Raw genomic sequence first — 15215 nt, 5'->3', positions numbered from 1 at the left:
AATTCCGGTTGTGCATCCGGAATTCCGGATGGGGTTCTGAATTTTCCCAGAACCGGAATTCCGGTTGGGCAACCGGTCTACCGGTTGGGGAAAATTCAGGGACCCTAGTTTTCCTCGTTTTTATGTTTTAGGGGGTATTTCCATGCTTTTTATCGATAGGGAAACTTTTAGTTCTTAGTTTAAGTCCCTGGGAAGTGATTTAGCGTGTCACTTATAGTGTTGTGATTTTTATGGTTTAGGAGCCTGTAATCCGCCGCTCAGCTAAAGTTCCAGTTAGGTTGACCGGCACACCTGAATTCGGAAGCCAGGTGAGATTAGTATAACAGTATGCATATATAGAATACATGTTTAGCGTGCATGTAGGAAGCCTGTTAGATTACATTAGTTATGTATGTTGGCTTCGAACCATCCAACCCTGTCACGTTGGTACAGGCTGGAGTATGACCAGCAGCTGGAGTATGACCGGTTCGACCGATCAGGCTGAAACTTGGTTGGTGGTTCAGTACTATTGACGTATCTCATCGGTACAGGCTGGAGTATGACTAGCAGCTGGAGTATTACCGGTTCGACCGATCAGCTGGATATAGTAACACGTCAATACAGGCTGGAGTATGACCAGCAGCCGGAGTATGACCGGTTCGACCGATCAGGCTGTTACGTGTCAATAGTACCGTCCCTATGAACGTTCAGAACTCAGTACCATGTTGGACATGGCAGTAGTGGCTCAGTACCGTGTTGGACACGGCAGTAGCGGGACTCAATATCGTGTTGGACATGGCAGTTAGGGTTGTGATCAGGGGTATGGGCGTCTGATCATGACCGGGATTTATGTATGAGTATTATTATGCTTTTCTTACTGAGTCTGTCGACTCACAGTTCTACGTTTATGTGTAGGTAAAGGCAAGGCTAAAGCTGATGGACCGTGAGCGAGCTTATGAAGGTTCTACATGTCGGGGCGATTAGGCCTGGAGCGTACGATCATCGGGACAGCGAGGCTGATTTTGTAACTAGTTGCTAGGCGACATTATTTTGTATAAACAGTTAAATCTTTTTGTAAATGATTTTGTAATCGGGATCCCGAGTCTTTTGTAATATTATTTTATAAGTCTAATTAAAAAGCAAAAATTTTGATTAATCACGTTTTCCATAAACCTCGTTGATTAGCAACGAGCTGCACAGCATGTTTAAAAATCACGTAATACGCCTAAGGTAGTTAGGGTGTTACAATTTGGTATCAGAGCCGCCAGGCTGTCTTCCAAAGATCGTCACGACATGTACAATCATCATCAGCAGTTAGCTCGTTTCACGGTTCAGTAAGCCTTTATCGCTTTAGTAGTTTATTTTATTCAGTTATGACGAAAAAAAAAGAGAAAAGCCTGTTAGGAAGCATGTTAGTAGCCTGATAGTAGAATAGGCGCATGTTTCGTTTTTAATTTCCAAATTCAGCGGCATTAGTAAGCTCTCCTTGAATACGACCTGATATGCCAACTCTTGGTTTCGCAGGCGGTTCTAATCAGATGGACGCCAGGCGGACTACCAGGAGTCAGGGCAACTCAGCGGGGTCGAATCAAGGTCAGGGAGCTCAGTTTCCCCCGCCTGTTAGGGGTCGAGGTAGAGGTCCCCGAGGCAGGGCTCGTGGTCGGGGTGATGAGAACCCACCACAGGCTGCCCAGGCTCCCCCAGCCGATCAGGGAGCCCAGAATTGGGAGGTACAGTTTGCAGAAATGCAAGCCCGGATTGAAGAGCAAGACCTCGAGATTCAGAGGTTGAGACAGCAGGGTGCTCCTGCAGTTCCAGTGCCCGTAGTTCCAGTGGCACCTGCCCCTGATGCCCAGGCCAAGATAGTGGTGACGGCCAATAGATTGGAACCTTTGTACGAACGGTTCCGGAAGCAAGCACCTCCGATTTTCCTGGGAGGTCCGGACGTGATGAAAGCCGAGCAGTGGCTGACGGTGATTACCAAGATCCTGAACTTCATGGGTGTCACCGGTAATGACAGAGTGGTGTGCGCCACTTTCCAGTTCCAGGAGGACGCTCTGGTCTGGTGGGACATGGTGTCTCAGATTCACGACGTCACCACCATGACCTGGGAAAAGTTCCAGGAACTCTTCAACGCGAAGTACTATAATGAGGCGGTCAGAAACGCCAAGAGGAAAGAGTTCGCTCACCTGACCCAGCGTGAGAATATGAGCGTCACTGAGTATACTACTCAGTTTGATCGGTTGGCGAGGTTAGCCTCGAGAATTGTGCCGACTGACTTCAGCAAGAAAGAGAAGTACCTGGATGGGTTGAATGCGAAGATTAAACACGACTTGATGATCACCACGGACGACAGCACCGCCTATGCTCAGATGGTGGAGAAGGCACTGCGAGCTGAGGGCGCAGTTGGGTGTATGTCGGAGTCAGCTAGTACTCGGGCGAGTGGCGGGGTTCCTACCCTTCCTGCATCAGGTTTTAGCAGGGGGAGTAGTGGTTCAGCCATTGATCAGAGGAAGAGAGCACCCACTGCTTCCGGTGGCTCGAGTCAGAACAAGAGGTTCCGGGGGAACCAGAACAGAGGGAGTCGTCCTGGTGGTACTGAGACCCGATTCTCCTATCCCGAGTGCCCTAGCTGCAAAAGGCACCATCGGGGTGAGTGCAAAGGTCAGGGCTGCTTTCACTGTGGCATGCCCGGACACTTCAAGAGGGACTGTCCCTAGCTCCGATCAGAGGCACCGACAGCTCCGGCGATACCCACTCCAGCCAGGGTGTTCGCCATCACTCAGGCTGATGCAGATGCCAGCCCATCAGTTGTCACAGGTCAGCTTTCTATTAATAACTCACTATATTCAGTGCTGTTTGATTCTGGGGCTACACATTCTTATGTGGCGGCCAGAGTCTTTAGTAAGTTGGTGATAACTCTAGAAAGTAGAGTTATTTTTCACATTTTTTTTACTAAAAATTGGTTTAGTTCTTAAGTTTTTAATTAATTTAGTAAGTTTTTAATTATTTTTGAATTTATTAGCTTTATTGTAATTTTATATGTTTTTGTGTGTTTTTATAATTATTTTATTATAATATGTTATGTAGTATTTATTTTTAATTTTATTTTAGTTTTCTAATTAATTTTATGAATCTTTAGGTGTATTTGGTGGATAAAGTATGGATTAATTTGAAGAAGATGTGAAGAAATTGGGGTCAAAATGCAATTTTAAAAGCAAAATCAAAACAGCCCAAGAAGAAGTCCCACTCTCGGTCAGCTCCTTGATCAATCTGAGCCGTCTGTGAATCGATCTAAGGGCTCCCATCCACGCGTGAGATCCACCCGACCAAGGAGCAAGTGAAGCTCCAGCCAGCTGCCGCGTGGGACCCGCACGCAGCATCTTGTCCCCCACTCTTCCTTCCGCCAGCTGGCCTGCGTGGTCCCCAGCCCGTCAGTTTTCCCAGCCAACCAGAAGGCGCCACGCGAGCCCAGTCAGCCTCCTCCTCCAATCCCAGCTCGCCAGCTGCCACCTGCAGAAGAAAAAAAGAAGAAAAAATTGGCTGTTAATTGTATTGCACACATCCAAAAATCACACCAACAAAAGGCCAAAATCCTTATTTTTCTCAAATACTTTACACCTAAATATCCATTTTATCTTTCCAATTTATTTCACCTAAATAAACATTCCCATTTTATTTTTACCCATCTTTTCACTATTTTTCCATCCAAACAAATATTTATTTTTTCCAATACTCTTACACATACTCTATATATCCATTCTCTTCCCAACACTAATTAAATTAATCATTTTATTTATTTTATTTTGATTAATTTAATTCTCTAATTTTGCCTATAAATATGGTGTTGGAAGACCATTTCAAAACACATCTCTTCACCCTCCTAAACACCTCTTCAACCCAAAACACTTCTCCATTCCACACTCTTCATTTTTACCATTTTCTTTCTACCATTTTTACACTTTGAAGAGCATGTCAAGTATGTTTATCTTTTGTAATTTTTATCTAGTTATGAGCTTCTAATCTTTTTTCAAGATTATTAAGATGATGATGAAGCAAAATGTAACTAGATAGTGTTTATGTTTGTATGTTGATTTCCCATTTGTGCTATAAAGTTCATGGATTTTTCTATAAAAAATATGTCTTTTTTATCTTCAATATCATGTATTTTTGATTGTTAAAGCATATTTCTACTTAGTTCTTCATTATGCAAAAATATAATACTCTTTGATTAAATGTCTTTCATTAAATTGTTTACATCTAATTCTTAGAATATAAGTGTTATATTTTGCCTAAACATAGTTTCTTTGATTTTGTGTAGTTTCATTAAATTGTAACACATTTAATGCTTAGAAATTATACATTTTATAAGTGAAGAAAAATCCTACCTTTTTGAAAATAACTTGTACTTAAATGAAAAATATATTTTGGAAAATATGGTGAGATTTATTTCAACTATATCTAAAACTTGGGAATCAATATACTTATAAATATTATTGAACTTGCATTTTGTGGATTCTAATATCTTAATAATCTTATTTTACACATCTTATTTGAAAATCATTTTCATACTCACTCATCTTTAATCTTAAGTATTTTAGTTACTTGTCTTTTATTTTATTTTGCAAAACTAAAATCCCATCAAATATTTGGAGCTAGGTTAGAATATTCTTATTTTGTTTGAAATAGTTTCTTTTGATGTTAGTCAACTCCCATGGGTTCGACCTTGCACTTACATGAACACTATATTCCGAAACGATTCGTGCACTTGCGAGTATAAATATTAAAACACTCACTTTTGAGGACAACAAGTTTTTGGCGCCGTTGCCGGGGAGTTGCTAGAAAGAAACAATCTTTCTACAAGGTAAGTAATATTCTTCTACTAGTTATTTTTTTTTTCTCTTTCTTTTCTCATTATCATCAAAAAAAAAAAAAGTTGAAAAAAAAAGAAAGTTATACATATTTATACATATATATTGTTATATATTACATATTATATAGTATACTATATATACATATTTATTGGTAGTTGATGGCATTTTGTGCCTCCTACATACTTGTTAGTTGAGTGCATTTTTGCCTCCTAACCTTTCTTTTCTTTTAGTAGTTGAGTGCATTTTGTGCCTCCTACATACTTGATAGTTGAGTGCATTTTTGCCTCCTATTATATCTCCTCTAGTGATGGCATTAGTGCCTCCTAGCTTTTATTTTTGTTTATCATTTTAGTTGATGGCATCTTGTGCCTCCTAAAATCTTATTATTATTACTACTACTACTATCGTTATTGTCATTTTTTTATTGTATTTATTTAGTTGTAATCTTATTTACTTTGCTTAAGAAAATACTTGAAAAAAAAATTAAAAACAAAGCTTGTTCTTTCAACATAAGCAATTTTTGCTTAAAGGAAATTTGGCAAAGTTCCCATCCACACTTAATAATTAACCCCGGGGAGTTGTTATTAAGTCGTGAGTAAGTGGAATCAAATAGGCCTGGGAACAAGTTAAACCAAAAAAAAATTGAAAAATTAAAAATTTACAAAAAAAAAAAAAATCATAATCTCTTTGTGTTATAAGTATGCTCTGTGGTTGCGGTTTATAACTGATCTTCCACATCAGAAATTTGTCTTCTTGAAATTATTTTGTGTTACTTGGTGTTTCTTTGCGAAATTTGTGACATTGCATGCATCATTGGCAACGTGATTCTAAAAATCGTTTGGTAAAAAGAGTAGTAACTTTAGGTGAAATTGAAAGTGTTTTTGAAAAATTAAGCATAATGGAACAAGAACCTAATATTGCGCAAGAAAAAACACTACTTGAATATTTTTCACCTATTTCATCTAATGCTCCATCATGCATTGTTTTGCCTACTACTAATGCCACTCATTTTGAACTTAAACCATCCATCATTCAATTGTTGCCTTCTTTTTATGGTTTAGAAAGAGAAGATCCTTATATGCATGTAAAAGATTTCTTAGATATTTGCTCAACTTTTCGTTTTCAAAATTTTTCGGATGAATCGGTTAAGCTTAGGTTGTTTCCTTTTTCTTTAAAAGATAGAGCCAAAGCTTGGTTAAACTCACTTCCAACCGGAACCATAACCACTTGGGAACAACTTTTTAATAAATTTCTTGCCAAATTTTTCCCCATGTCCAAAACTGATAATTTAAGAAGAGAAATCTCCGAATTTTATCAAAAAGATAATGAAGAATTTTATGAATGTTGGGAAAGATTTAAAGATTTATTATTAAAATGCCCCCACCATGGTTTTGAAAAATGGAGACTTGTAAAATATTTTTATGATGGTTTAACCCCTTCAAACCGACAAATGATTCAATCTATGCATACCGGAAAATTTTTGAAATTACAAGGGCAAGAGGCTTGGGAAGCTCTTGAAGAATTGTCTGTTAATTCACAACAATGGAATTATTCTGAGCCTAAGTCTAGAGCAAATAATTCACCTAAAAGAGGAGGAAAATATGAAATTAAAGAAGAAACTGACTTGACAACATCTTTTGAAAAATTAGCAAGAAAAGTAGAAGCCTTAGTCATAAGTCAAACTATGAATTCTCATGTTCAACCTAAAAAAGACGTATGTGCTAGTACTTGTCATAATGATCAATCATGTCCTTCTTTTCTTGAAACATTTTCCGAAGTGGCTAATGCATTACATTCATATGGTAAACCAAATGATAGTCCATTTTCTAACACATACAATCCTAATTGGAGAAACCATCCCAATTTTTCATGGAGACAAAACCAACCACAAATGACCCAAGGAAACCAATTCAACATGCCAAATCCGAATCATGCCCAACCAAGTCAACCTTACCCTCCACAAAGAAAGCCTTCCTTAGAAGACACTCTACAACAATTCATGCAATCCACCCAACAAATCATGCAAAATCAATCTCAATCCATTGCCAAACTTGAGACACAATTGGGTCAACTTGCCAATGCCGTAACTGAGAGAGAAAAAGGGAGATTTCCTAGCCAACCCGTCCCAAATCCTAAAAGCCAATATGAAGTAGGAGTCCCAAGTCATAAAGAAGAAGCCAAGTCTATTTCAACACTTAGGTCCGGAAAACAAATTGCCAAACCCGATTACACACTTCAAGTTGAAAAAGACCAAAGCCAACCTCAAAGTTCCAACACAAATGACTTGTCAAAAGATAATGATCAAATTCTTCCTTCCATTCCAAAAGCTCCTTTTCCACAAAGATTACTTCCACTCAAAAAAGGCAATCAATATAGTGACATCTTAGAAGTGTTCAAACAAGTAAGTATCAACATCCCATTCTTAGATGCCATTAAACAAATTCCTGCCTACTCCAAATTCTTGAAAGACCTTTGCACTGTTAAAAGAAACACTAATGTTCCAAAAAAGGCGTTTTTAACTGAACAAGTTAGCTCCATAATTCAATATAAAAGCCTTGTGAAATATAAAGATCCTGGTTGTCCAACAATTTCATGCATCATTGGTGATCATTTTATTAACAAAGCTTTACTTGATTTAGGAGCTAGTGTGAATTTATTGCCTTATTCTGTTTATAAGCAACTTGGTCTAGGAGAATTAAAACCAACTTCTATAACACTTCAATTAGCTGATCGTTCTGTGAAAATTCCTAGAGGTATTATAGAAGATGTTTTAATTAAAGTGGATAAGTTCTATTTTCCTGTTGATTTCATTGTTCTTGATACTCAACCTGTTGAAAATGCTCATGCTCAAATACCCATCATTTTAGGTAGACCATTTTTAGCTACATCTAATGCAATTATCAACTGTCGTAATGGTGTATTGAAATTATCTTTTGGAAACATGACTGTTGAATTGAATGTTTTTAATGTTGCTAAATCTGTTGAGTGTGAGGAAATACATGAAGTAAACATGATTAACACGGAAAATATATTTGAAATGGACATGAATGAATCTTTTGAAACTTATGCAAAAATGTTTGGAATATGTTTAAATGTTGATGATTTTATTCATGATGTCAATTCTTTGCTTGAATCTACCCCACTAATGGATACTGAAAAATGGAAAGCCAAAATTGAACCATGTATTCCATTAGAGCATGTTGAGTCAACTCCTGAACTACCAAAGTTAGATCTCAAACCTTTGCCTGACACTTTGAAATATGCATTTCTAGGAGAGTCTAACACTTATCCCGTTATCATTGCATCTGATTTAGATGAAAAACAAGAAACAAAGTTGTTAGATATCCTTAGAAAACATAAAAAGGCCATAGGTTGGACCATGGGAGACATTAAGGGAATTAGCCCAGCTGTGTGCATGCATAGAATTCATTTAGAAGAAAATGCTAAGCCCTCCCGAGAAAGTCAAAGAAGATTAAATCCAAACATGAAAGAGGTAGTAAGAGATGATGTAATTAAGATGTTAGATGTAGGGATCATTTACCCTATTTCTGATTGTCCATGGGTTAGTCCTGTTCAAGTTGTTCCAAAAAAATCTGGGATCACTGTTGTTAGAAATGAACAAAATGAGTTAATCCCTACTAGAGTCCAAACTGGGTGGAGAGTGTGTATAGACTATAGAAAATTGAATAGTGTCACTAGGAAAGACCACTTCCCATTACCCTTCATTGACCAAATGCTTGAACGATTAGCTGGCCATGCTTATTATTGCTTTCTTGATGGGTACTCGGGATATAACCAAATCCCCATTGCCCCCGAAGATCAAGAAAAGACTACCTTTACTTGCCCTTTTGGAACCTTTGCATATCGTCGCATGCCTTTTGGTCTTTGTAATGCTCCTGCAACATTTCAAAGATGTATGATTGCAATATTTTCTGATATGGTTGAAAGAAATCTTGAAGTGTTTATGGATGATTTTTCTGTGTTTGGAAATTCTTTTGATGATTGTTTGCACCATCTTTCTCTTGTTTTAATTCGTTGCAAAGAAATGAATTTAGTTCTTAATTGGGAAAAATGTCATTTCATGGTTAAAAAGGGAATTGTCTTAGGTCATGTGATTTCATCTCAAGGAATAGAAGTTGATAAAGCAAAAGTAGATCTTATTTCAAAACTTCCTCCACCTAAGACAGTAAAAGAAATTAGATCATTCTTAGGCCATGCCGGTTTTTATAGAAGATTCATAAAAGACTTTAGCAAAATTTCACGCCCATTATGTCATTTACTTGGAAAAGAAAATGCTTTTGTCTTTGATAATGATTGCCATGTTGCCTTTGAAAAATTGAAATCCCTTTTAACTAGTGCACCTTATCACCCACAAACTAGTGGCCAAGTTGAAATATCAAATAGGGAGATTAAGCACATCTTAGAGAAAAGTGTCAACCCCACTAGGAAAGATTGGTCCCTAAGACTCATTGATGCATTATGGGCATATCGTACTGCATATAAAACGCCCATTGGAATGTCTCCCTATAGACTTGTTTATGGGAAGGCATGCCACTTACCCGTTGAGTTAGAACATAGAGCCTATTGGGCTATCAAGCAACTTAACTTTTCCTTAGACAAAGCGGGTGAGAAAAGAAAGCTTCAATTGAATGAGTTAGAAGAGCTTAGGCATGATGCATATGACTATTCGAAAAAGTATAAGGACCGAATGAAATTTTACCATGACAAAAATATTTTGAGAAAAGATTTTTCTCCCGGTCAAAAAGTCCTTTTATACAATTCTCGTTTGCATCTCTTTCCGGGAAAGTTACGCTCTAGGTGGGTAGGTCCATACATTATTCGCACTATTTTTCCACATGGAGCCATTGAAGTTGAAAATTCTAATAATGGTAATGTATTCAAAGTTAATGGACAAAAATTGAAACCATTTTTAGAATTAAAAAATGTTGAAGTGGATGAAATCCTCCTTGAGGATCCAATTTACCATGATCCTTGATTGCTCTTATCAATTCTTGTTAATGTGTGTTTTTCTTTATGTTTTAGATTAACTTTTTGTTTTGATTTTTGTTATCTTTTTGTTGCTCTTGACATTGCTCCAAGATGAGGTATGACCATTCTAAACTCTCAACTCTTTCACTTTCAATTTATATTTGTATTTTGATACATTGAGGACAATGCATAAATTAAGTTTGGGGTGGTGAGTTCCTATGGTTATTTCTTTCATGTGCTTAGAAATGGTAGAGTATTTTTCACTAAAAAAAAAAAATTATTGTTTGGATGCTAAAGTAGTAATATTATATATTTTTATAAAAAAAAAAAACAAAGAAAAATGTTTATTATTATTCTTCTAGTAAAAAAAAAACCAAAAAATATATTTATTTTCTATATATATATATTTATGCCTTAAAAAAAAAAAAAAAAAAAAAAAAAACCCTTGGGTGATATCCCATTTTCCTATGATAATACCCTTGATTGAGTTTGATTTTAATTTATAAAAATATGAATCTCTTTTAAGCTTTATTTTTAATTCTTGGGTCAATTTTGCTAAAGAATCAAAAAATTATTCATCTTATTATGTGAAATAAATATTTTGTTACAATAATTTTTCCAAAATTCACATAATAATTTGATGAATAGATTTTAGATTTAGAATTTAAAATATATTTTCAAGGCAAGATTGACTATTGAATTAATTACATGAGCTTAATTTTTATTCATATTTTATATAAGCTATTTTCAATGTGCAATTTTTGAGGACATTTTTGATATCACCAAAATAAGAAAAATAAAAAAAAATGTGTGTTTTTAATTTTTCTTTTGCTTGAGGACTAGCAAAATTTTAAGTTTGGGGTTGTGATAACTCTAGAAATTAGAGTTATTTTTCACATTTTTTTTACTAAAAATTGGTTTAGTTCTTAAGTTTTTAATTAATTTAGTAAGTTTTTAATTATTTTTGAATTTATTAGCTTTATTGTAATTTTATATGTTTTTGTGTGTTTTTATAATTATTTTATTATAATATGTTATGTAGTATTTATTTTTAATTTTATTTTAGTTTTCTAATTAATTTTATGAATCTTTAGGTGTATTTGGTGGATAAAGTATGGATTAATTTGAAGAAGATGTGAAGAAATTGGGGTCAAAATGCAATTTTAAAAGCAAAATCAAAACAGCCCAAGAAGAAGTCCCACTCTCGGTCAGCTCCTTGACCAATCTGAGCCGTCTGTGAATCGATCTAAGGGCTCCCATCCACGCGTGAGATCCACCCGACCAAGGAGCAAGTGAAGCTCCAGCCAGCTGCCTCGTGGGACCCGCACGCAGCATCTTGTCCCCCACTCTTCCTTCCGCCAGCTGGCCTGCGTGGTCCCCAGCCCGTCAGTTTTCCCAGCCAACCAGAAGGCGCCACGCGAGCCCAGTCAGCCTCCTCCTCCAATCCCATTTCCTTGGTTTGCCACTGCAGAAGAAAAAAAGAAGAAAAAATTGGCTGTTAATTGTATTGCACACATCCAAAAATCACACCAACAAAAGGCCAAAATCCTTATTTTTCTCAAATACTTTACACCTAAATATCCATTTTATCTTTCCAATTTATTTCACCTAAATAAACATTCCCATTTTATTTTTACCCATCTTTTCACTATTTTTCCATCCAAACAAATATTTATTTTTTCAAATACTCTTACACATACTCTATATATCCATTCTCTTCCCAACACTAATTAAATTAATCATTTTATTTATTTTATTTTGATTAATTTAATTCTCTAATTTTGCCTATAAATATGGTGTTGGAAGACCATTTCAAAACACATCTCTTCACCCTCCTAAACACCTCTTCAACCCAAAACACTTCTCCATTCCACACTCTTCATTTTTACCATTTTCTTTCTACCATTTTTACACTTTGAAGAGCATGTCAAGTATGCTTATCTTTTGTAATTTTTATCTAGTTATGAGCTTCTAATCTTTTTTCAAGATTATTAAGATGATGATGAAGCAAAATGTAACTAGATAGTGTTTATGTTTGTATGTTGATTTCCCATTTGTGCTATAAAGTTCATGGATTTTTCTATAAAAAATATGTCTTTTTTATCTTCAATATCATGTATTTTTGATTGTTAAAGCATATTTCTACTTAGTTCTTCATTATGCAAAAATATAATACTCTTTGATTAAATGTCTTTCATTAAATTGTTTACATCTAATTCTTAGAATATAAGTGTTATATTTTGCCTAAACATAGTTTCTTTGATTTTGTGTAGTTTCATTAAATTGTAACACATTTAATGCTTAGAAATTATACATTTTATAAGTGAAGAAAAATCCTACCTTTTTGAAAATAACTTGTACTTAAATGAAAAATATATTTTGGAAAATATGGTGAGATTTATTTCAACTATATCTAAAACTTGGGAATCAATATACTTATAAATATTATTGAACTTGCATTTTGTGGATTCTAATATCTTAATAATCTTATTTTACACATCTTATTTGAAAATCATTTTCATACTCACTCATCTTTAATCTTAAGTATTTTAGTTACTTGTCTTTTATTTTATTTTGCAAAACTAAAATCCCATCAAATATTTGGAGCTAGGTTAGAATATTCTTATTTTGTTTGAAATAGTTTCTTTTGATGTTAGTCAACTCCCATGGGTTCGACCTTGCACTTACATGAACACTATATTCCGAAACGATTCGTGCACTTGCGAGTATAAATATTAAAACACTCACTTTTGAGGACAACAGTTGGATAGACCGTATGATAGATATGAATCAGGGTTTGGAACCCTATTACCTGGCGGAGAGTTGGTTATCTCCAACAGGTGGATTAGGTCTATGCCGATCAGGATAGATGGTAGAGAGTTAAGTGCTAACTTGATAGAGATGAGTTTAGTAGAGTTCGATATTATTTTAGGAATGGATTTCCTATCTAAATATTCGGCGAGTATAGATTGTAGAAGGAAGATGGTGATCTTCCAACCAGAAAGTGAAGAACCATTTGTGTTTGTTGGTTCAGTTCAGGGATCCCGGATCCCGGTGATTTCGGCCATGTCAGCTAGAGATTTATTGCATGGCGGTTGTTTAGGGTTTCTGGCCGTGGTGGTGGACACCACTCGGCCAGATACCATTCGACCAGAAGACATCAAAGTGGTTCGGGAATTTTTGGATGTTTTTCTCGAAGAACTTCCAGGGTTACCACCTCAGCGAGAGATTGACTTTGTGATAGACTTGGCACCAGGGGTGGAACCGGTTTCCAAAGCCCCGTATAGAATGGCTCCAACTGAACTTAAGGAATTGAAGATTCAGCTTCAAGGGTTGCTTGACATAGGGTTTATTCGGCCCAGTGTGTCACCCTGGGGAGCCCCAGTTTTATTCGTCAAGAAGAAAGATGGATCTATGAGGATATGCATCGACTACAGGGAATTGAACAAGCTGACGGTGAAGAATAAATATCCATTACCTAGGATCGATGATTTGTTCGATCAGCTTCAGGGGAAGACAGTCTTTTCTAAGATTGATCTCCGTTCGGGTTATCATCAGTTGAGAATCCGAGAGGAGGACTTTCCGAAGACGGCTTTCCGCACTAGGTATGGACATTACGAATTTCTGGTTATGTCATTCGGACTAACCAATGCTCCTGCAGCATTCATGGACTTGATGAATAGAGTATTCAAGGATTTCCTCGATATCTGTGTAATTGTGTTTATCGACGACATCCTCGTGTATTCTTAATCAGAAGAGGAGCATGAGTTACATCTTCAGATGGTACTACAACGGCTTCGAGAACATAAGCTTTATGCCAAGTTCAAGAAATGTGAGTTCTGGCTATCTCAGGTGTCCTTCCTAGGGCACATTGTGAGCAAAGATGGGATCAAGGTGGATCCCGGGAAAATTGAATCCGTCAGGGATTGGCCGAGACCGAAGACAGTGACAGAGATCAGAAGCTTCTTGGGTTTAGCTGGGTACTACCGTAGTTTGTCGAAGGGTTCTCTAAAATTTCAATGCCCCTAACCGAGCTTACAAAGAAGAATTAGCGATTTATTTGGTCAGACAAATGCGAAGCTAGTTTTTAAGAGCTGAAGCAGAGGTTAATTACCGCTCCAGTGCTAGCTTTGCATTCAGACAAGGAGAAGTTCGTAGTTTATTGTGACGCATCCAAACAGGGTTTGGGGTGTGTATTGATGCAAGCCGATCGGGTTATCGCTTATGCCTCCCGTCAGTTAAAGGATTATGAGCAGCGATACCCGACTCATGACCTAGAGTTGGCCGCGGTGGTTTTCGCATTGAAGATTTGGCGGCATTACCTTTACGGGGAAAAGTGTGAAATCTATACCGACCATAAAAGTCTCAAGTACTTCTTTACTCAGAAAGATTTAAATATGAGACAAAGGCGTTGGTTGGAATTAGTGAAAGATTACGATTGTGAGATCCTCTATCACCCCGGAAAGGCCAATGTAGTGGCTGATGCCCTGAGCAGAAAGGGTCCCGGGCAAGTAGCTAGTATGGTTCAGATCTCACCTCAGCTAGCAGAGGATATGGTTAGATCCAACATTGAGTTTGTGGTAGGTCAGCTTCACAACTTAACGCTACAATCTGACCTGTTGGAAAGAATAAAAGTCGCTCAGATGACGGATCCAGAGTTAGTGAAGATCAGAGATGAGGTGTTGGCTAGTCAAGCCAAAGACTTTTCAGTGTCAGACAGTGGGATGCTTTTGTATAAAGCCAGGGTTTGTGTTCCGAATAGTGTGGAACTTAGGAATGAGATCTTTGAGGAGGCTCATTCTACCCCGTATTCTCTGCATCCCGGCACCACTAAGATGTACCAAGATTTGAAACCGTACTTCTGGTGGAGCGGTATGAAGAAGAATTTGGTAGAATTTGTATCGAGATGCCTCACTTGTCAGCAGATTAAGGCTGAACATCAGAGACCAGCAGGGTTGTTGCAGCCTCTAACCCTACCAGAATGGAAATGGGAGGATATCACGATGGATTTTGTGGTCGGGTTACCTAAGACCACGGGTTTATTTGATTCCATCTGGTTAGTGGTGGATCGATTTACGAAATCTGCTCATTTTCTGCCGGTTAGATCAACATTTACAGTGGATCAGTTAGCAGAGTTGTATGTCAGAGAGATAGTAAGACTTCACGGGGTACCGAAGTCTATAGTTTCGGACAGGGATCCGAAGTTCACCTCCAAATTTTGGCAAAGTTTGCAACGAGCAATGGGTACAAAGCTGAAATTCAGTACAGCATTCCATCCTCAGACGGATGGTCAGTCCGAAAGGACAATTCAGATATTGGAGGACATGTTGCGAGCCTGTGTTATGGATTTCGAAGGCTCATGGAAAAAGTATC

The 15215-nt window shown here is 37.0% G+C and overlaps 1 non-coding gene across 1 annotated transcript; it reads right to left on the bottom strand.

The window, feature by feature from the left end:
- Positions 1-6138: 6138 nt before the first annotated feature.
- Positions 6139-6245, bottom strand: LOC115708434 (small nucleolar RNA R71). Its single transcript, XR_004009934.2, has one exon. It is a non-coding gene; the product is annotated as a small nucleolar RNA R71 (small nucleolar RNA).
- Between the last annotated feature and the right edge of the window lie 8970 nt (positions 6246-15215).

The sequence above is a fragment of the Cannabis sativa genome, chromosome 1 (assembly GCF_029168945.1).
Source record: "Cannabis sativa cultivar Pink pepper isolate KNU-18-1 chromosome 1, ASM2916894v1, whole genome shotgun sequence".
Taxonomy (NCBI): domain Eukaryota; kingdom Viridiplantae; phylum Streptophyta; class Magnoliopsida; order Rosales; family Cannabaceae; genus Cannabis; species Cannabis sativa.
The sequence above is the reverse complement of the archived record's forward strand: the minus strand, read 5'-3'. Positions and strand labels throughout refer to the sequence as shown.